At 42.4% G+C, this 23,728-nt stretch overlaps 1 protein-coding gene across 10 annotated transcripts in view; it reads left to right on the top strand.

Annotated features, from left to right (window-relative positions):
* Nucleotides 1-23,728, top strand: part of TANC1 (tetratricopeptide repeat, ankyrin repeat and coiled-coil containing 1) — a 252,857-nt gene that overhangs the window by 29,402 nt on the left and 199,727 nt on the right. The gene's annotated exons all lie outside the window — the stretch shown is intronic.

Raw genomic sequence — 23,728 nt, 5'->3', positions numbered from 1 at the left:
GGTTGAGTGCAGGGGACAGGAGCTGACCTGTGGAAGGTAAACAGTGTGCTGTAGAGGGGAACAAAGCGGGTAAGTGTGAGGTAGGTGGAGTGCAGGAGTGCGTGTGTAGGAGAGGCCAGTGGAAATAGGAGTGAAGGGGAAAGGCCGGGGAGGTGCGTGTGCATACATCGGTGGATGGAGAACCAGGGCAGGAATTTGGAGTGTTAGCGCACTTAGCCTGCTGGCTTAGGGTTTCTGGGTGAAGTGGGAGGAAAGCTAGAGTGGGGTCAAGAAGCATGGTGATAAAAGTTTGAGATAGTCATGAGGGGGACTGGGAGGGGCTTTTCTTTGGGGTCTCTAAGGCATGGGGCATAAGGATGGGCTTTTTTAGGACACTGGGGGCCTTTTGGGGTGGAGCTATTCAAGTGGAGTGGCATGTCTTCGTGGGGACTCTTAGCTCAGGGCATAGGTGTGGGGAAGCTAAGTGGTGGTGTGGATTCCCATGGGTGCAGCCAAAGAAGAGAGGTGCAGAACATCCAGGGTGCTGGCGAAAGGGGTGTGTCAAAGGATCACCCTCAGTGAAGAAAGGGGCATGCCCAGGGACATTGGAGAGCAAGTCCTCTGGGGGTGAGGGGGAGGCAGGTAAGAGCTGGAGGCACAGAAGTTGTGGTCACCAGCAAGAGCAAGGAATTGTGCCCTCTGACTCTAAGGTGTGGCCCTGGGGATGGCATGGACTGGAGTCCAGAGCCAAGGATCAGAGGCTCAAGTGCAGTGATCGTGACAGGAAGTGCTGTCAGTTCCTAATGCTGTGTGCTGGGCACTGCTCGAAGTGCCGTGAACTAATTCAACAGCCTCATGATGAGGAGTTATTATTCCCATGTACAGATGAGCAACTAAAAGTCCATAGAGGTTAAGCAGTGACTCAAGGTCACACAGTTGATAAATAGCAAAATGAAGTTCGAAAAGTGTGTGGACTATCAGAGGAGCTGGAAGAAGAGGAGTGCAGGGGGACTTCCTGGAGGAGGTGATTTTTGAGCTACATCTCAAGGGAGTAGCTTGGTGAGGTGGAGGTTGGGTGGCGGGGACAGGGTTTATTTTATGTGGAAGGTAAGCTGTGTGGTGTTTGGGGGGTAACAAACTGGGTAAATGTGAGGAAGGTGAATCCAATCCAGGTTGTAAAAGCACTTCCCCCACCCCAACACGTCTGCTCTCGTGCATTCCTTTGGGAACTGACTGCTGAAGAGAAGATTGTGAACTAAGCCCCTTCCCTCCCTTTCCTGGTGAGGGAGAAGTTACCAAAAATAGATAGGTGACAGCTGAGAATTGGAGTGGAGGGTGGTATAACTGTGAGTGCTCAGTCTCAAAGGAGGATGGATATTTTACACGGGGTTGGAAGAGAAGGGCTCAGCCAACACCTCCCTGTGGAGAGAGCTTGTCCAAGGTGGGGAGGAGGGAATGGGGAGTGAGTGTCTAATGGATACAGAGTTTTAGTTTGGGAAGCAGAGAAGGTTCTAGAGATGGATGGTCGTGAAGGCTGCAGAGCAGCATGAATGTGCTTAGTGTCACTGAAGTGTACACTTAAAAGTAGCTGAAATAGTAAATTTCATGTTGTGTATATTTTACCACCATAAAAAAATTAAAAAGATGGTAGAGGGAGAAAATGATCATCTCTACCATTTATGATTTTCCACTTACAAAATGGGCTCTTATTTCATATTTGAAAGTATATGGGTATTTTGCTAAATGCTTTTATTACTTTACCAACAAAGGTCTGTCTAGTCAAGGCTATGGTTTTTCCAGTGGTCATGTATGGATGTGAGAGTTGGACTGTGAAGAAAGCTGAGCACAGAAGAATTGATGCTTTTGAACTGTGGTGTTGGAGAAGACTCTTGAGAGTCCCTTGGACTGCAAGGCGATCCAACCAGTCCATTCTGAAGGAGATAAGCCCTGGGATTTCTTTGGAATGAATGATGCTAAAGCTGAAACTCCAGTACTTTGGCCACCTCATGTGAAGAGTTGACTCATTGGAAAAGACTTTGATGCTGGGAGGGATTGAGGGCAGGAGGAGAAGGGGATGACAGAGGATGAGATGGCTGCATGGCATCACTGAGTCGATGGACATGAGTCTGAGTGAACTCTGGGAGTTGGTAATGGACAGGGAGGCCTGGCGTGCTGCGATTCATGGGGTCGCAAAGAGTCGGACACAACTGAGCGACTGAACTGAACTGAGCTGAACTTATGTGTAGTGAATTGTTTAATCCTCACTTTCGTAAACCCTGCTGTACCGATGACAAGTCTTGGGTTTGAAGAGATTAAGCATCTTGCCATCCAGAAAATGGCAGAGGCTGGGCACTGCCAAATCTCCTGACTCTAAAACCCTTGCCAGTAACCCCTGGGGAATTTACCAAGGGAAAGAAGGTTGTAGAGACTGAGTGAAGAGGGAGAAGGAAGGTAGGAAACTCAGTAGGGAAAAATCTGGATGAGGAAAGGAGGGTGGTGGGGGATGGGAGAGAGGACCACAGGGATGAGAGGTCAGATGGAAGGATGCAAGGACTTGCGTGTCCATGTCTAGATCAGGCGTGAGCTGTGATGGAACTGATGGGAAGTCCAGGTAGCACTGATGTGGTCTCAGAAGGGGGTTGAGGACTACAGAGAAGCATAAGGGCCCAGTGTCCGGGGAGGAGCCTGCCGTCTACAGTATTATAGGCAGAAGATTCTTCCCAGATTGAGACCTCCTGTGGGAGGGGCTGGAGATATGGACAGTATAGATTGTGGCTCAGCCTGTACCTCTGTTCTTGTTCCCTCTCTCATTTTGTCCCTCCCTCCCTCCCTGCGGTGTTGCCTGTTGAGTCTAAGTTCTGCAACCTGATGTTGAATTTTGGTGCATGAATTTGGGGAGAAGGGGGTGGCGGGGTGAGGAGGGTTGCCTGTGTTCTGATGCTGACAGAATAAACACCAAGTGTGAGGTCAAATCATAGCCAACTACCTGACTCTGTAGCTGACCAGGAGACTGCAAACATGCTGCAGATTTTTTCTTTTTAATAGAATGGGCTGAAACGTATATATTGATAGACTGTATGTGACTCCTCAGGAAGTCTTTTGAGGTTGTAACCTAAACCCCCTAAGGCGTACCCTGCCTTCAGTGGTGGCCGATGACATTTCTGACACCAGGTGGAGATGGGGGCCTACTTAAGATATTTGGATTTAGCGAGGTGTTTGTGAAGTGATCTAAGCTGTTTATAAGGGAAGTGCTCTCCAGAGAGTTCCTGTTATCATTTTACTTCACGTATTTACTTTGGATTGAGCAGAATTCTTTTATTCTCCTGCCGGTGGTTTTCGATTCTGTGCTGAAAGACAGGCTGCTTTCTGTGTATGGTGACTGTGCTGAGCATGGCCTGTGATTATGTAATAATTCTGAACAAATAAAGAGATGTTCTCATGGCAGGCTTTGTAAGGGCAGCTTGGAAGCCGGCATCATTAGGGATTAAATTTCTCTGTAGTTAAAATTTGCAGCTTGTCAAAGGTGCAGCAGCACGTCAGCTGTAACCTCCAGGTGTAAATAGACCTTCATCAGCATCATTGCAAAGTCCTGGGAGGAGCCAAATCGCAGCGGGATGCTATCCATCAAAAGTTGTTTGCAGAATCTTGTTCCTGGCAGCAGTCTGTTGTATCCCCAGTAGCCGGTGGTATCTGTAGCACTTTACAACAGTTCTTTCCCAGGAAATGTAGAGTTTATATGCTCGGTGGTGCCAGATTCTGATGAATCATTTTACTGTCCCCCTTTCTGCCCTTTTTCTCTTGCTAAGGAGCATTTGGGCCTAGGTAAAATAAAGCAAATAGGATTTTATTTTAACGTGAAAATAGAACTAAGATAATGATTACTAAGGTGACCCTTAATTTTGAGAGCTAATGATGGCTAACATGATGTACAGTTATCTTCTGGGCCAGTGGCCGTCTAAGTGTTACCTAATAAGCTCCTTGAGAACACAGCTTGTCTTTTGTTCACAGATGTATCCCCCAGCCCAGAACAGTGTCTGGCACAGAGTAGGTGCTGCAGTGAATGAACTTAATGCAGAAAACGGTTCTGCATCACAGAGTAATTGTTGCCTGCCCAAGGCCACACCACTAATAACTGGGGTTCCTTGACAGTAGGTCAGTGAAGAGACTGAAAGGCACAGGGAATAATGGTTGGTCTTCAGAACTGTTTCACTGAAAATATTACTAACTAGAGGTGTCTTGAGTTTTCTAAAAGATAATTTCTCCATCTCTTATAGTAATTTTTGTAATTTTATTAAAAATATATATGACATAATTTTGTAATTCTAATAATGTTATTAGGGCTTCCCCTGTGGCTCAGCTGGTAAAGAATCTGCCTGCAGTGTGGGAGACCTGGGTTTGATTCCTGGGTTGGAAAGATCCCCCTGGGGAAGGGAAAGGCTACCCACTCCAGTATTCTGGCTTGGAGAACTCCTTGGACTGTATAGTCCATGGGGTTGCATAAGAGTTGGACATGACTGAGTGACTTTCACTCACTATGAGGATTAAATGAGAAAGAACTTAGAACAGTGCATGTACTTTTGCTCATTTACTTGGTTTTAATTTTTTTAATTAATTTATTTTTAAATTGAAGGATAATTGCTTTACAGAATCGTGTTTGTTTCTGCCAAATACCAACATGAATCAGCCATAGATATACATGTGTCCCCTCCCTCTTGAGCTTCCGTCCCAGTTCCCTCCCCATCCCACCCTCTAGGTTGTTACAAAGCCCCAGTTTGAGTTCCCTGAACCATACAGCAAATTCCCATTGGTTATCTATTTTACGTGTGGTAATGTAAGTTTCCATGTTACTCTCTCCATAGATCCCAGCCTGTCCTTCCTTCCCCCACTCCATGTCCATCAGTCTGTTCTCTATGTCTGTGTCTCCACTGCTACCCTGCAAATAATTTCATCAATACCATCTTTCTAGATTTCATATATGTTAGTATACAATATTTGTTTTTCTCTTTCTGACTTACTTTGCTCTGTATAATAGGCTCTAGGTCCATCCACCTCATTAGAACTGACTCAAATGTGTTCCTTTTTATGACTGAGTGATAGGGCGTTGTGTATATGTACCACAGCTTCTTTCTCCATTCATCTGTTGATGGCATCTAGCTTGCTTCCATGTTCTAGCTATTGTAAATAGTGCTGCAGTGAACATTGGGGTACATGTGTCTTTTTCAGTTTTGGTTTCCTCAGGGTATATGCCTAATAATGGGCTTGCTGGGTCATATAGTGGTTTTATTAAGGAATTTTTAGTTAAAAATTTCTAGTTTTTTAAAAGAATCTCCATACTATTCTCCACAGTGAGAGGATATATCAATTTACATTCCTACCAACAGTGCAAGAGGGTTCCCTTTTCTCCACACCCTCTCCAGCATTTATTGTTTGTAGACTTTGTGTTGATGTCCATTCTGACTGGTGTGAGGTGATATCTCATAATACTTTTGATTTGCATTTCTCTGATAATGAGTGATGTTGAGCATCTTTTCATGTGTTTGTTAGCCATCTGAGTGTCTTCTTTGGAGAAATGTCTGTTTAGGTCTTTTTCCCACTTTTTGATTGGGTTGTTTGTTTTTCTGGCCTTGAGTTGTATGAGCTGCTTGTATGTTTTGGAAATTAATCCTTTGTCAGTTGTTTCATTTCCTATTATTTTCTCCCATTCTGAGGGTTGTCTTTTCACCTTATTTATAGTTTTGCTGTGCAAAAGCTTTTAGGTTTAATTAGGTTCCACTTGTTTATTTTTATGTTTATTTCCATTACTCTAGGAAGTGGATCATAGAGGATCTTGCTGTGATTAATATCATTGAGTGTTCTACCTATGTTTCCCTCTAACAGTTCTATAGTTTCTGGTCTTACATTTAGGTCTTTAATGCATTTTGAGTTTATCTTTGTGTATGGTGTTAGGAAGTGTTCTAATTTCAGTCTTTTACACACAGCTGTCCAGTTTTCCCAGCACCACTTATTGAAGAGCCTGTCTTTGCCCCATTGTATATTCGTTCCTCCTTTGTCAAAAATAAAGTACCTGTAGGTATGTGGGTTTATCTCTGGGCCTTCTATCTTGTTCCATTGGTCTGTGTTTTTGTGCCAGTACCATACTGTCTTGATGACCGTAGATTTGTAATACAGTCTTAAGTCAGAAAGGTTGATTCCTCCACCTCCATTATTTCTCGAGTGCTTTGGCTCTTTGGGGTCTTTCATGTTTCCATATGAATTGTGAAGTTTTTTGTTCTAGTTCTGTGTAAAATGCCATTGGTAATTTGAAAGGGATCCTAGAAAGAACTTAGAACAGTGCCTGTACTTTTTAAAGTGCCATCTGTGTGAAAATTTGCCTTGAGTGTTGTTTGTCTTTTAAAGGATGTTTGCTCATTTACTTAATTTTTATCTCTACTTAAAAATTAAAACTTTAACTATGGAGACTGTCTTTAAGAGTACGCCTGAATGAGAAAATATGATTCAGAGATCTAATAGGAAAGCCAAGAGTGAGGTCTGATTTTAGTAATGAGAATATTGTTACCATCTAAATACTACATGAATAGAAATTGTTTTATTAGATAACTAGAATGCAACATTTTTGGAGGAGTTGTCCTTAGACCACCAAGACATGTATTATAAAAGAGAGTTATTCTTCAGCCCAGTAGTCAAAACATCTTTGACATAGCAGTTTTATCAATAAAATACATCTCATACCTGCAACATTTGTATATCTCTGAATTAAAATCATGATAAAATCATGATTAAATCCACAAAAATAGAAATAGAGGAATGAGATAAGTAAATGTGGTCAGATACTCTAGTATCTTTTTTCTATATCCAGGCAATCACCTTGTACCCTCTACTTTTGATCTGGTTGAGAAGGACCAAAAGTCATCTAGAAAAGAGAAAGCACATGTGTGTTTTGAAGGAGGGGTTGCTAGATTTTTGGAGTGGTAGGTGGATGAGAAATTGACAGAGAGGTACACTGTCAGGCAGATTGCGTGTAGGATGTTTTGGAGTAAACCAGAAAGCTATCCTTGGCCATCTGCTTGAAAATGTTGGTGAGGTGGTCATAAACCAAACTCCTAAGGATTACAGTGTTCCCATTAGGATGGTCACATCACTTCCTCTTAATGGATTATGCTGGACATGCTGGACAGAGGTGAAAAATACAGTTCATACAAAAGAATTCGTGCGTATGAAAGCCTTATACACAATATTTGCAGAATTGCTTGCAAATTTGAAAAGTATTTCATCTATTTGAGGGGAATAGACTTGAATGGGGTGGTAAAAAAGGCAAGCTAATCATTTGGAAGTGAGAAAGTGGAAATAGTGTTGCTGAACCACAAGTTCTTACACCCCAGGCACAGAGAGGCCCAACAAACCAATGGGTCAGAGTTTGGAGCAGAGGAAGGTTTTTTGCAGGGCCAGTCAAGGAGAATGGGTGGCTCATGGTCAAAGCCCCCAAACTCTCAGGTGGTTTTTGGGGAAGTTTTTATGGACAAAATTTGGGGTGAGGAGACTGTTTCTTGGCTGCTCCTCCTTTGTTTCTACATTTACTCCCTTCCCTGATTAGCAGCTGTTTTGAATCTGCCTCTTGGAACTCAGGCAAGGTCAAGGAGGATGAATGAAGCCCATTTCCTATACACAAGAAATGGGGGTGGGGTGGGGCATGGAAAGGGTTTATTCTGGGGAGGGCCCCACAGGATCCTGCTCCATTTCAGTCAGATGAAATCACTGGGTTTGACTTTGGCAGGAGGGCTGCTGGATGGGTAGAAAGGTAGTGAGGGGGGTGACTGATGACATTCTGGTCAGCCCCTAGGAGAGATGAGCCAGGAGGCTGCTGTCGTTTCTGGAAGGGCAGGAGCAGAGCTAGAGTGGGACCCTTCTTGTCCTTGTTGTGGAATATTTGTAGGTAAATTAGTCTTAGTTTACTTAAAAATACTTCCTAAGATTGTCAAATCTTAGAAACCTATTTCTGAACTTAAAAGATGATGGGAAGGGAGACTGTCGAGTTCAAGACTATTGTTTGCTTACCTGGGCAGAGTGCTGTAGTACAGCTCCAAGGTACAGCTCCTCAGCGACCAACAAGTGGTAATGAATATGAATTTGTTGGGATGATGGTTGGGGTAGACTGGTCATCTGTGATTTTCTATTGATCTCTTGCACTAGTTTAACTACTATGATAAGTTGGGAATTTCAGACAGATATAGAATTCAAACGATTGTTTCTTGAAGAACTTAAAAGCCTTAAAAGCAGGCTGAAGAAATAACTGATAGATTGCCCAAAGCTTCATTTCCATTTGAGGATGCACAAAACTGTGTACTTAGTACTGAATGGAAAGTTGAATTTAATATCGTTTCAACAGTGATGCAGTTTATTGATTACCCGCAAATTAAATACTTGAGTGCTATTGGAGTATTTTTAGTGGAAGTGTTTCACAAGAGAGAGAAAAAGGTCTCTTCTGGAAATAGATGGAGCAGATATTAAAGAACCAGAAGAAAAAGGAAATACAGGCCATTGGTAGGTACTCCCCTTTCCTTCGAAACTTCCTTGAAAAATGGGATAGATAAAAGGACCCAGTCTTTGGCAGCATTTATATCTGAAGAAGTTTTCTTAAATAGTAGTCATAATATCATTCAGAAGACACTAGCAGTAAGTATTCCTGTCCTTAATTTTATATAAAAAAAAGCTTACTCACTCTCATAAATTATTGGTTGATGTGTTTGTAGCTTAGATGGGAAAATTGAGAAAGTGTGATAGCTGGCAAATGCTTAGAAATGACAGAAATAGACTGAGAAACTGATAAAATAAGGATTTTGGGTTGCTGGGAGCCCTTGAGAACAGTGACCTCACTCAAAGAATGAATTAAGGAAGAGTTATGCTGATTCCAGAAACATGACTCATTAGGGGAATGCAGCCGTGCCCTTCCCTGCTCTTTCAATGAAAAGGCGTGGGAGCATCCGGTGAAGGGCCTGGGCCTAAGGGCCAGCCTGCCCATAAACCCTGCGAGTCTTCCTCTTGGCCTTCTTTTGTAAGGTAAAAAAAGATCCGATACTAACACGTGGCTCTAGTGTACAGATTCAGTTCAGTTCATTTCAGTTGCTCAGTCGTGTCCGACTCTTTGCAACCCCATGGACTGCAGCACACCAGGCTTCCCTGTCCATCACCAACTCCTGGAGCCTATTCAAACTCATGTCCATCGTGTCGGTGATGCCATCCAACCATCTCATCCTCTGTCGACCCCTTCTCCTCTCGCCTTCAATCTTTCCCAGCATCAGGATCTTTTCCAATGAGTCGGTCCTTCACATCAGGTGGCCCAAGTATTGGAATTTCAGCTTCAGCATCAGTCCTTCCAATGAATATTCAGGACTGATTTCCTTTAGGATCGACTGTTTGGATCTCCTTACTGTCCAAGGGTCTCTCAAGAGTCTTCTCCAACACCACAGTTCAAAAGCATCAGTTCCTCGGTGCTCAGCTTTCTTCACAGTCCAACTCTCACATCCGTACATGACTACTGGAAAAACCATAGCTTTGACTATACGGACCTTTGTTGGTAAAGTAATGTCTCTGCTTTTTAATATGCCGTCTAGGTTGGTTTTCTTTTCTTCAAGATTATAATCTGCCAAATCCTATTTCAAGAATGTGGGAAGTGGATAACATTCAGAAATAAGTGTTTAGAGAATTGAATGAAGAGCTTTAGAAATTTTTCTTTGGTCTCAATTTCCTCATCTAAAAATAAAAGAAAGGTTTATTGTAATAATTTTCTAAAGCCCTTTCTGGTTTTCAGTGAGTGTGTCTATTTTGAAGAGATGAAGCAGGGAGGTGACATGTAATACTACCAACTTTGTACGTTCTGGGTGCTTTATGTACAGTAATTCTTTTTATCCTCATTATTTCATTCACTCTATAAATTATACCCATGAGATAGGGATATCACTATTCTCATTTTATAAACAAGTGTGAGTAATGTGGATAAGTACACTCGGCTACCACTACTCACTGGCTGAACTGGAATACAGAGAGATGGTCATAATAATAGTAACGGTGATTCATCGTCAGTTTTGAATGAAATGGAAAAAAGTCAGTGTTTGGGGTGTTAGACTTGTTCTATTTTTTCACAGGTTACTAGAAGTAAAATAAACTTTAGAAAGAGAGTCAAATCTCAAATTTTATCCCTCAAACAGGGAAACTCATTCTTTAGATTGTTGGGATTTGAGAGAGGGGCTCTAAAAGGACAGTCCACTTTTTCCTGTCAATCTGAGTTCGGAACCAGTTCTCAGAGGGACAGGAGAAAGACAGTATCAGGAATTCAAATGGTACTTTGTTTTTTTAAACTGATGGAACTAATGTTGGAGAGGGTGATGTAAACGTTTGTCAACGGTGAGCTTCCTAATTGACTTCCACACAGTCTTTAGGCTTGTCTGGCTGCTCACGTGGTGCTGTCCTCATAGAGCCAAGATGTTTAAGACGGCTTAATTTTTTTTATTGTTTTTTTTTTTTTAATTGTTTTAAATATTTTGGCCACACCGCATGGCATGTGGGATCTTAGTTCCTCAATCAGGGATTGAACTTATGCCTCCTGCATTGCAAGTGTCCAGTCTTAACCACTGGACTGCCAGGGAAGTCTCAAGAAGACTTCAATACGTGCCTCCAGAGAGTAGCTTGGCATCTAGGAAGAAGAAGGTGGAGGCGCTTCTTCCCTATCAACCCCCCCCACCCCAGTTTCTGTTCCCGACCTTCAAGGATGAGCTCTGTCACTGGGGCTTCTAGGAAGGGGTGAGTGTGGGGCCGGGATCGTAAGCTGGAGGCCTGTTCTCCACCTAAAAGGAGACAAGGGCATCACGTATACCCTACTTCCCAGCTCCACCCAGTAATAAATGCTATTCTGTTTTCCATGGCCAACAGCATTCTGGATATAAGTTTCATTCTACTCCAGATACTTTTGTGAAAGTGAAGCTGGATTTAGAAATAAAACAAAACCATATCGGATGCTGAGGCCAATGCTGCTGCTGTTTCCATTTTAGTAGATGTCAAGGTAGAATCTTCTGGTTTATAATATTCATTTGATGTTCTAAGAAAGTCACTCTGATTGTGCTAATAGTAATGTCTTTCAGAAACTGAATTTAAACATATGCCTTTGGAACTTTAAAGTACCTTGGTATTTGCATTTTTTCCCCCTCACATTGGTGAGGTGGGGTGTGAATAGCTGGAAAACTTCAGATAAACAAAACTACCCCTTTCCATATGGCTGTTAATGTCCGTGCCGTGCTGGAGACTGAGTTTTAAAGTTGCACTCTCCCATCCCAGGCTATTTTTTCCTAAGAGTAATGGAAGATGTTCAGACTGAAAATTATTGTGGGCAACTGGCTTGTCATTTTCTAAAGTAACATTTTTATTCAACAAGTAAAACAAATTTGCCCAACTAAATTATTCATAGGAATTACAAAACTTGTCATTTAGACTGGATGTTGGGATATTCAGGTCATTTAGAAGACTGTGGTTAAAAATAAAATGACCTAAATATATAGCTCTACTTTTTTTTTAAGGAAAGTTGAAGCTTTTAATTTTTTTTGACATTGGTCCTGATTCTGTTTCTGTTGGGACTGTAAGTTAGCTGCTCAGTGTTCTAAATAAAGACAATTCCTTCTTCTCTGCTTGTTGGTTGTTGTTCATAGTATGTATGGCTCTGTTTTAGTCAGGTTGTAAAGGTTCTGTATCCTTTCTGATGCATGAGGGTATATATGTGAGTGGCAGAGAAAATGGAGAAGGTGGCAAGCAAACAACTCCTCCAAGAAAAATTGCAGAGACTTTGTTAATTGTTCTGATCACTCCTTTTGTCCTTGGAAGGAAGGAGCATTTGAAATGTGAACTTGTCCCAATCTGCTTTGGGGCAGTAATTGGAGCATAAAATGTTGAAAATCAATTATGTATTTAGGGAGATAAAGCAGGCTGACATATTGAAGGCATATTGTATTCTGTTTGGTGGCCAAAAGCAGGCCAGTTACGTCATATTCCTGCAGTAAAATTGTGTCCCAAAGGGGTGAGACCCAGAGGATGACACATCTTTATGCATCCAAACTTCGCAGAACATGAGAGTATTTATGCAGTCTTTGCCATTTGTCCTGAGAAAAACAATCCTATCTTAAAAGTGACTCTGCTTTTTGGGTTGTTGGCTGGTAAGTATAGAGTTTGATTTTTTAAAAAATACATTCCCGGTCCTGATTTATAGTGGTGTGGTCAATTTGCAACACATTGTACATTCCCTATGCCAATTAGGTGGTTAAAATCTTTGCAGGAGAGGGTGGAAAGAGTTTTTGATTTCTTCTGTAACCCACTGTGCCTTACAGTGCTGACTGCTGCACAGCCGTGTGTAGATTTGCAGGATATTTGCATGGGTATTGTTTAATGTGCACCTGATAGGAAAGGTCCCCGAGGACTGGGTTGTGTTGAATCTGAGGTGGTATGGTTGGTAAACAGCTGTTAAGGCTGCCAGAACAGTTCCACAGACAAGGTGGCTTAAACTACAGAGATGTATTGTCTCAGGGTTCTGGAGGCTGGAGGTCCAAGAGCAAGGTGTTGGCAGGGCTGGTTCCATCTGAAACCTGAGAAGGAAGGATATGTGTTAGACTCTTCTCCTTGGGAGTTATTAGATAACTGTCTTCACATCATCTTCTCTCTATGCATGTCTGACTCTGTTTAAATTTCCCCTTTTTATAAGGACACTGGTCATATTGGATGAGGGCCCTCCCAAAGGTCTTGTTTTAACTTCATTACTTAAGTATAAAGACTGTCTCCAAATACCATCACATTTTAGGTCTGGGAGTTAGGTCTTTACCAAGAAGCTTTTTGAGTAAGGGTGGGGAGAGGGTGGACAGTTCAGGCCATAACAGCAGTGAAACTGAGGTCACACACTCTTCTTGTCTCCTAATTCAGCAACTTTCCCAGCCCTGTTTAATAAAGATTTGTTACTTGGTTTATATGCAGCTTGGACAGAGAAGGCCACACTTTCTACTCACAAAAATACCAACTCCTCTGCTCACTGATTCCTGGCTGGTAAATTGAAGCCATTTCTTATATGGAGACAGTTTTGTTTGAGGCTGTTTTTTAGGGAGTTTTAAAAACATTTATCTTCTCCCCTTTAATCCCTGGAGTATAAAAATACTCATCATTTGATGCACACATTGGTTTTGAAGAGATATATAATGTGCACTTAGCCTGTGATTTTTTTCCCCTTTTTGTCTTTTTGGTCCTTGCAGGGGAAAATGATCATCAGTGTTTGAGGGTTTATATATAGGACATACAGCCGCCCGGGTAGTTAGTCTCTTAACTCGCAGGCAGCTTTAGAAATCAGAACCGAAGTAGAACCAGGTAGTTCTCCCAGTCCAAGTTTAAAATGTAGTATTTAAAAGATGAAATATATTCTATCACTTTGATTTTTCAGTAATATATAGAGAGATCTTTCCTGCCAAACAACTTGGTACCAAAAATGCATCAGTTTATTTAAGAAATTTCCAAGTGCAGTACAGTTTCTTCTTAGAGCTAGGTGCAGTTTGTTTGGCTCAGGATTGTAAATTTGTAGGGGATGGCTCTGTATATGTTAGGGAATAAATATTTGTAGTGGTTCTCATGGCTTAGACAATAAAGAATCTGCCAGCAATGAAGGAGACTCGAGTTCTATACCTGCGTCAGGAAGATCCCCTGGAGAAGGGAATGGCTAACCACTCTAGTATTCTTGCCTGGTGAATCCCATGGACAGAGGAGCCTGGGGGCTACATTCCATAGGGTCGCAAAGAATCGGACACGACTGAGCAACTAACACTGAGTTGGAAGACTGCAGATACGTACTGGATATAACGTGTGTGTATTTCTCAGGCTAAATGCAGTTTTCAGGTTTTACATTTGCTTATATTTTACATCCTTTCTTTTTTTTTTTTAAATGAAGGACAGACACAACAACATATGGAAATTTAAAAGTCAGACCTTGGTTGAAGTGGTTTGGGACAGTGCCTTCTACGTGTTGGTTCGTAGCCTGGCAGGACTCTTTTTTTTTTATTATTTAAATTTATTTATTTTAATTGGAGGCTAATTACTTTGCAATATTGTATTGGTTTTGTCATACATCAACATGAATCCTCCACGGGTGTACACGTGTTCCCCATCCTGAACCCCCCTCCCACCTCCCTCTCCATACCATCCCTCTGGGTCATCCCAGTGCACCAGCCCCAAGCATCCTGTATCCTGCATCGAACCTGGACTGGCGATCTGTTTCTTATATGATATTATACATGTTTCAATGCCATTCTCCCAAATCATCCCACCCTCTCCCTCTCCCACAGAGTCCAAAAGACTGTTCTATACAAATGTGTCTCTTTTGCTGTCTCAGACTCTTGTTATGTTGGATGCTGTTGTGAAACAGGCATGGAAATGAAAACCTCTTGTCCCTGTTGCCTGGCATCTCCCTGATCAAAGGCAGCCAGTTACATAGTGCTTGGCAGGAAGCTGCCCATTTTGTCTCTTTTTGAGAGAAAAGAGCGAATGAGGTGTCTGTGTGGAGCATTTGATAATTAAGGAAGAACAGCCTAACCTCTGTAGATGGATATTAAAAGGCAATCCCCCTGGCCTCATAACTGTATCTGCTGAAGTCTCATCCCCACAAGCCTCCAGATGGAGAGAAAGCCGTGCTGCACAGCTGTTAGATAGTTAACACAGTTCTTCCTAAACTATTAGGGGAAATGCAGTAGTTGGCTTTTGAGAACATGAATGTGTACTGTATTTGGGGTCTTAGGGATCGTTAACCACTTAATTCTAGCAAACAGCAGCAGGCCAAATTATGTTGGCTGTAGTCATTCATTTTTCAAAAATGGTTTTAAAGTATCAGTTCAGTCTCTCAGTCGTGTTCGACTCTTTGTGACCCCATGGACTGCAGCACACCAGGCTTCCCTGTCCTTCACCATCTCCCGGAGCTTGCTCAAACTCATGTCCATTCAGTCGCTGATGCCAACCAACCATCTCATCCTCTGTCGTCTGCTTCTCCTCCTGCCCTCAATCTTTCCCAGCATCAGGGTCTTTTCCAATGAGTCAGTTCTTCACATGAGGTGGCCAAAGAATTGGAGCTTCTTCAACATCAGTCCTTCCTTTAAAGTATACATAAACAAAATTTACATTTTAATCATTTTTAAGTGTGTAGTTCAGTGGCACTAATTACATTCCAGTGGTTGTGCAGTCAGCATACATCCATCCCCAGTACTTTTTCATCTTGACCCCAGGAGAAACTCTATACCCATTAGATACTAACTGCCCATTCTCCACTTCTCCCTGCCTCTCTAATCTCTATTCTACTTTCTGTCTCAGTGATTTTTGCCTCTTCTAGGTACCTCATATATGTGAAATCATATAATATTTGTCCTTTGTAAGTGGGGGGTGTCATAATTCTTTACTTTTATTTTTTGGCTGCACTTAGTGGCTTGTGAGATTTTAGTTCCCCAGCCAGGGATCGAACCTGTGCCCCCTGCAGAGGAAGCATGGAATCTTTTCTGGACTGCCAGTAAAGTCCCTCATAATTCTTAAGTTGTGTCTGAATGGCTTTCACCATATGCCTTTTTCTTTTTGATCATAATTTAGGAGGTAACTTTAGAATATTTAAGCTCTAGGTCAGAAGTTTGAAACTAACATGCCCTTAGGGGCCAGAGAGTAGTAACATCTAATATTTATAGAGCAGTTGCTATGCATGAGGCGCTTTGCAGGTAACGACACATTTCCCCTCACACCAGCCCTATGAGGTAAATACTATTAATATCAGAGTTTGCAGATGGGAAGCTAAGAGATGAATTACTTGCCTAAGATAATGACAAGACTGGTATGTGGCAGAGTGGAGGTGCCAGCTCGGGAGGTCTCTGCTCCAGAGCTTGAGCTCTGGCGAAGCTCTGTGCTTATGCACAGGTAGAGGGGACAAAGGCAGATGGGATCAGGAGCCAGCGAGGGAGTGAGCCGATGGCGAAGGCTGAGCCACACTGCTGGGGTTAATTATGGGGAGTAGTGGAGGTGGAGGGGCTGCACCGCTGTGGGGGGGGGGGGGTCACAGAATGGGAATCTGGGCTCAGTGCTGCTGGTACTTGGGAACTTCTGAGAGGCTGGACCGTTATTTAGGGATGACCTTTTGATTTCTGAGAGTTGGCAACCTAACTCAATTAGAAACTACAACAAAGCGTGTGGGCCAGACAGAGTATCTATGCCACACTACTTTTAAGACATTTTTTCTGGAGGTTTCAGGATAGCCTTATTCTGATATATCCAAGACCCTTCGCCACTTTGTACCCCTGGGACTCTGGTCACTTGCCGTTTTTTGGACCCGGAGGCAGGGTCTCGCCGATCTTTGCTTCCCCAGCTGCAATTTTGATACAGCAATTTTCAGTAAATGTCTGCTGAGCCAGTGATCTTGACAGCACTCATGATTTCCTCCCTCTTGCTGCCAAGAGTTCACTGAAAGTCTAATTCAAAACAAAACAAAGCCAGTCAATTTTGAGAGGCTCATATCCTTTCATATAGAGCTTCATAATTTATTGTTTAATTTGGGGCTCCTTTGATTTAACAGTGCTGATTAAAACAGGACTTTAAAGTGTGTGTGTGTTTTCGTTTAGAAAATCCCACCAAAGAAATTCAAATATACGCTATGTTCAACACATACAGACCTGAGCCACCTTATTTTAATAACAGCCAACAGAAGTGCGTGGGCATTCTAGCCACTGTATTAAGGATTTTACATGCCTTATTTCTTTTAATTTGGAGTTAATCAAGCATTTGTGGATTTAAACTGAATTGTAGTATGGGAACGGTTTCCCTGATGTCTCAGATGGTGATGAAATCCGCCGGCAACACAGGAGACCCAGGTTTGATCCGTGGGTCGGGAAGATTCCCCTGGAGAAGGAAATGGCTACCCACTCCAGTATTCTTGCCTGGAGAATTCCATGGACAGAGGAACCTGGTAGGCTGCAGTCCATGGAGTCACAAAGAGTCAGACACAACTGAGCGACTGACACTTTCACTAGTATCAGAAAGGCTTGAACACAGCTAATTCAGCTTGCTGACTTTGCATATGAAGCTATTCAGGGCCAGCAAATTTAAGAGACTGGTTCAATGTCATACATCTGTTGTATGGTATGGCCAGGACCCTTTGGACAAACACATCTGTTGAGTGGTATAGATGTAACCTCCTCCAATATATAACTGTTGTGTGGTGTAGCCAACATAGCTCCTCCTCCCTGGCCCCACCCTGCCCACACTGGCATCCTGTCCAGTAGTCCTTTTCTAGACACCACATTGCTTCTTTTTATCTTTTTACCAACTGTAGGAACACACTGGGCTTATTAGGTTACAGTGTAATAATTTGTTACCACTCCTATAGATAGCTTCTGAGCTATGGATCATTACCAGGGTATTTGAAATTGTTTGCTAGTACAGGTGCGGTTTTAGAGCATCTACATGACTGAGTGACTTCACTTTCACTTTTCACTTTCATGCATTGGAGAAGGAAATGGCAACCCACTCCAGTGTTCTTGCCTGGAGAATCCCAGGGATGGGGGAGCCTGGTGGGCTGCCGTCTATGGGGTCCCACAGAGTCGGACACGACTGAAGTGACTTAGCAGTAGCAGCAGCAGCATTGTGCCTTTGTTGAACCAGCCGTAGTCTGGAGTTACAGGAAGCTAAGAGACTAAGTCCTTCCTTGATTAGCCCAGGACTCCAAACTAAAAGATCTGATCATCTTACAGATAAATACTGTAAATGAGAATGCAAGGTTAATGGTTTACTTAAAACAGGTAATTTACCTATGAATGACATAGTAATCACTGTATTTCTTTAATATTTGACCCTTTGCCTACATTTTGATAGATGCCAGTGGTTTTCAAATCCAATTTAAGACATAGGGCAGGGTTGGGGCCTTTTTCTCATTCAACTGAAACTAATCAAGGCTTTTTTTTTTTTTAAGTTATTTTCCCATTGACAGAAGTAATCTATGCTTTGGTAAAGATTTCTTTAAAAGTACTGAAAAGTAATTTTACCATTCAGAAATTTACTACAGACATTTAAAATAAAATAGTAAGTTTTGTTTAAATTGAACAGGCTATAACTAAAATGAAAACTGAAGGAATGGCTGAAATTAAGATTTCCACCCCCTCCAAAGTTAATATCTCCCCACACACACCTGAAGAAGATTGCTCTAAAATTCAAAAAAAGATCTGAAAAATACTGACAAGCTAGCACAAGAATCCAGATTACTTTCAGATTTTCTGTCTTTTGTACTTTACCATTTTGTCCACACACTGGAGAGGGATGAACAATATAGAATGGCATATAATTAAGGGTTAGAGTGTGAGATGTAGGTTCATACTGTAAGTTTAAGGGTTGGAGAGACGATTTGTAAACTCCCATTTAAAGAATTAAAAACTAAATACAGTTGAGGACTTCCCCGGTAGTCCAGTGGTAAAGAATTTGCCTGCCAATGCAGGGGACATGGGTTCAATCCCTGGTCTGGGAAGATTCTAGACAACTAAAAGGGGACAGGAGAAGGCAATGGCACCCCACTCCAGTACCCTTGCCTGGAAAATGCCAGGGATAGAGGAGCCTGGTAGGCTGCAGTCCATGAGGTCGCTAAGAGTCGGACATGACTGAGCGACTTCACTTTCCCTTTTTACTTTCATGCATTGGAGAAGGAAGTGGCAACCCACTCCAGTGTTCTTGCCTGGAGAATCCCAGGGACAGAGGACCCTGGTGGGAGGCCGTCCATGGGGTCGCACAGAGTCGGACGTGACTGAAGTGACTTAGCAAGGGGGGACAGCTAAACCCGTGCTCCACAACTACTGAGCCCGGGGTGCCCTAGAACCTGTGCCCTGCAACAAGAGAGTCACGGCAATGAGAAGTCTGTAAACCGCAACTAGAGAATAGCCCCTGCCCACCGCAACTAGAGAAAGCCCACACACAGCAGTGAAGACCCAGTGCAGCCAAACATTATGACATAATAATAAAAAAACTTAAAAAAAAAGACAGCTAAAATTTTTCCTGGAGAAAGTACTAGAGAGATCTGTATCTTTTTCATCATTTTGAAATTGTACAAGAAAAGAGTTTTGCTATTTAAACATAGGTTTTAAAGCCCTGGATATACATTTATTTTGCTTCCTCACATCAGCCTGTGGTGGGTGGTGTTCCTATTCTGATCATCAGAATCTTGAAGGCTGATGGAGAAGTGACTTGATTCCCACGAGGTGCTGCTGCTAGTCAGGGGAGTGGCCAGGACGCCAGTCTTTCTCAGCTGGTGCTCCTTCCAGTCTGTTAGTTAGGCAGGAGATGGAGGTACTGCACAGGTACAGTTATGTATCACTGGACAGTCTTACCTCGAACAACTTTGGAATCGAGCAGGCAGGCCCGCTGAGCAGTCCAGAATAAACGGCACACGTGTGTTCTGTGTACCTTTCTTCAGAGCGTGTGCCTGGGGGGGTCTCTGTTTTCTTTTATCTGGAGGCCATTTGACCTGTGAACATTGGTGTATGTTCAGGGGTTCTGTCCATAAGAAATGACAATTTGGAAGTTAGAAGTGGAGGCAGGCTGTGGAAGTCAGCTTGCTTGACTGTGCAAGGACGTGAGCTGGGGAAGAACACAGGCTGTGCAGCCTGACAGACCTTTCTGAGATTCTTTGCTGCAGGACAACAGCTGGGTTTTTGTGATGACTCCAGGTTAGGCCTTGTTAAATTCCTCTGTATTGATCAGTACTTACTGTTCCCATATCATCATATGATGATAAACAAACTTGGGTTCTTTCCTAATGTCTGGGGGGCTGCTGGTTGCATATGCAAATACATGACAGTGTGAGGGGCACACTGCAGAGATGAATGGGATATAGTGGGAGCACGGGGGGATTGAAGACTGTAACTGTACTGTACTCTGTACTGAGTGAAAGGAAGAGGGTGGGGTCTTGGGAAGTGAATCGGAGCTGTCTACGTGAAATAAAAGGACATTCTGGATAGAGAACCTGTGTATGACAATGAGGTAGCTGGACTCTAGTAAATAAATGTTGAAATGTTACTCCAAATGGCTGATGTAAATTGTCAAAGGCATGCAAGTAGTGAGGTAATATGTGCCACTGTATACCCATGCACAGTCTGCACAGATATCAACATCTGCCAGTCTGGTTTGATTAATCACGATTGTTTTTTAATGTGGTTAGAAGATTTTGAAGCAATTTCCAGGCTTTATGTGTTGCTGGTAAAGACTTCAGTGTGCATCTTCAATTGATTAAGATCCACCCCCCAGGCCATTTCACACAATAAAATAAAGATAATACTTTATTTAATACTGTGAGTGACCAGTACTCACAGTACTCTCTCCTGTCTGGAGTCCTTGAGAAACCTTTTTTTTTGTTCATGTATATTTTCTGTGCTTTATTACAGAACTTTATCATAGTACTTTTAGCTTTACGCTAATGCCATACTGTTTCTGACCATGTGCTTAATAACTCTGAGAATTATTTTGAGAGAAGTCCCCCCCACCGCCCCGCCAATAAAAGCAAACCAAGGAACCCAACAACAGAAAAACTCAGACTTTTATTCACTGGTCACTCACAGCATTAAATATTTAATGAGTATTAATACTCATTCAGAACAAAGTCCATAGGCAGGTTTCCTCTATTAACCCAAGTTTGATACTTAAAGGGAGCTATTTCATTGTTTAAAAGATTTATTGATATTTGCTCAAAATACTTTTTTAGGAATGTTGTATAATTGGGGCATTACTCTAAAGCCATGTTTTTATTCTTTTGTTTATTTTATTTTTTAACTTTACAATATTGTATTGGTTTTGCCATATTAGTAGTATTGTATACCTTGTCTTATTTTTGATTGTTTTAACTCATAGCGAACCTAGTGGAGGGCCATGCCCTGTAACTATTTATAGTACTTGTCAATGTTCAATGGCTAAGTTGTGTCCGACTGTGACCCCACGAACTGCAACGCACCAGGCTTCCCTGTTCTTCACTATCTCCCTGAGTTTGATCAGACTCATGTTCATTGAGTCAGTGATGCCATCCAGCCATCTTATCCTGTTGCTTGCTTCTCCTATAGCAAGGCCTTTTCCAGGATTTGGCAAGCACTCAAAACTGGGAGGGCTAGATTATAAATGGCATAAGGTACTCTGACCAGTTCCTTTGGTTTGCTTCAGTTTTTAGCTCTCTGTGTTTAGCTCATGAGTTGGAAGTGTGACGTTTGTTCTGTATATTGCTACCCTGTGGCCATTGAAAGCAGTTTCCTCACATGCCTTCTTGGCTTGGACCAGCCCAGTGTCTGTACTCAGATGTCAGGCTTGTTGCAGTCCCCATGGGCTCAGCTTCACCTTCAGGGGTTGGCCTAGGTTGCCCTTTACTTTGAGGCTTTCCTCAGTGACTTCAGCCTTCTTTGCCTCCCTGTCCCCTCTCCTTTCCTCCTACCCTGCACTTTAGCCCATAATTATATGCTTATCTACATTGTTTATACTTTGCCTGCAAGTAGGCTGTATGAAGCAGTAGAAGGGATGGGAACTTTGAAGCCAGCATAATCTGAATTCCTGAGCCTGTTTCCTCACTGTTAAAAAATTGTGGTTTTAAAAAAAGACTTAAAAGTTAAATTTTAAGTGCACAGTACACTATTGTTAGCTCTAAGCATAATGTATAGCAGATCCGTATAACTTTTTCATCTTAAATCACTGAGACTTGAACTGCAACACTCCATTTCCCATCTCCTCTCCCTGTCCCCCCACAATCCTTGCCCCAGCCCCTGGCAACCACCATATTCTACTTTCTGCTTCTAGGACCCTGACTGCTTTAGACACCTCATATGAGTTAGAATCATGCAGTATTTGTTCTCCTGAGATTGGCTTATTTCATCAAGCAAGCTTAATGTCCTCAAGTTTCATCTATGTGGTAACATATGACAGGATTTTCTTTTTTTAAGGCTGAATAATACTCTATTGTATGGATATGTCACGTTTTCTTTGTCTATTCATCTGCTGATGGACATTTAGGGTGCTTCCAGTCTTAGTTATTGTGAATCAGGCTATAGTGGACGTGGGAGTGCAGATAGCTCTTCGAGATCCTGATTTCAATTCTTTTGGATAAATACTCAGAAGTGGGCTTGCTGGGTCACATGCCTCATTTTTTTTTTTTTTTTTAAAGGTTTGTAATACCTTAAAGAACTTGTGTGGCAGGTAATGCCTGGCACACAGAGTGGGTTCTCTCCTGTCTGGAGTCCTTGAGAAACCTTTTTTTTTGTTCATGTATATTTTCTGTGCTTTATTATAGAACTTTATCATAGTACTTTTAGCTTTACGCTAATGCCATACTGTTTCGAACCATGTGCTTAATAACTCTGAGAATTATTTTGAGAGAAGTCATTATCCCATTCCCTCACCCCCCACCCCCACCCCCGCCAATAAAAGCAAACCAAGAAACCCAACAACAGAAAAACTCAGACTTTTATTCACTGGTCGCTCACAGCAGCTATGTCATTGAGGAAGTGTTGACACTGCTTTTGGTTTTTAAATGACTGTGTGTTTTTCCTTCCCAGGACTGAAAAAATTGCAAGGTTGGAATTTTCAGGATTGTTAACAAGATCAAAAAGCAAAGATACAAAGCCAAGAGGGAAAAGTCTTTCTGCAAAATAGTGGTAGAAAGCAGAAAATGGTAGAATTCTGTAGAAAATGATAGGTGTTGCAAAAATAAGCTTTGACCAGAAAATGAAGGTTGCTGTTTTTCAAGTTATTTTGAAGTGAAAGAGAGTTTAGCCAGCCAGTTTTTAATGTCTGATTTTTTTTTTAAGGCTGTGGATAAAAATGTACTTATAAACTTAGCTTTGTTAATGAGATATTAGAAGATGATTTGATTTCTAGCAGAGAATAATTATCTAGTCATTCTTATATTTTATATTCAGTAGCTGGCTTTCTCCATGGCTCAGCTAGTAAAGAACCTGCCTGTCAAAGCAGGAGACACAAGAGACCCGGGTTTGATCCCTGGGTCAGGAAGATCCCCTTGAGAAGGAAATGGTAACCCCCGCCAGTATTCTTGCCTGGGAAATTCCGTGGACAGAGCAGCCTGGTGGGCTACAATCCTTGGGGTTGCAAAGAGTTGGACACGACTGGGTGCGCATGCTTGCACATTAAGTAGCCATGGTTGTTAGCTTTGAAGTGGTTTATAAGAAGTCCTCTGACTTCAGCACCCATGGCGTGGGGGTGTTGAATGCTCAAGGAAAAGGTTCATCCCACATTTTCTCTTGCTTTGTTGATGTTTTCGTTGCTGAGGTTTTCATTTCTGATATGTTGAGATTCAGATAGGTTAAGCAGCTGAAGCCCAGTGGGTTCAGGTTAGACCGCCAGTACCCTGGAAGATGATCAAGTACTACACAGCATCTCAGAGCCCAGGGACCTACAGGTTATCCAGCTAGGGGCTCAAGCTGTTATCAGAACTGAACGAGAGGGTGACCCAGGCTTGTGGAATGCAGGAGAGAGAAGCCCAGTTAGACACAGCAGGGTCAGGGTTGGTTAAGCAGCAAGAACAACTTGGCTCAAGCTGTTTGAATCTCTGTTCTAGAAATTCCTGCTGGATGAAGCCAGGGAGGGGAGGATGGGGGCATGGGTCAAGAGGCTTCAGCTGTGGGGAAGGAAGGACGGGCTGTGGAAGCTGGAAGCACAGGCCTGGCCTGGAAGGCCTGCACAGCTC

This window comes from Bubalus bubalis, chromosome 2 (assembly GCF_019923935.1).
Source record: "Bubalus bubalis isolate 160015118507 breed Murrah chromosome 2, NDDB_SH_1, whole genome shotgun sequence".
NCBI lineage: Eukaryota > Metazoa > Chordata > Mammalia > Artiodactyla > Bovidae > Bubalus > Bubalus bubalis.
Note: the sequence above shows the minus strand (reverse complement) of the source record. Positions and strands in the feature narration are given on the sequence as shown.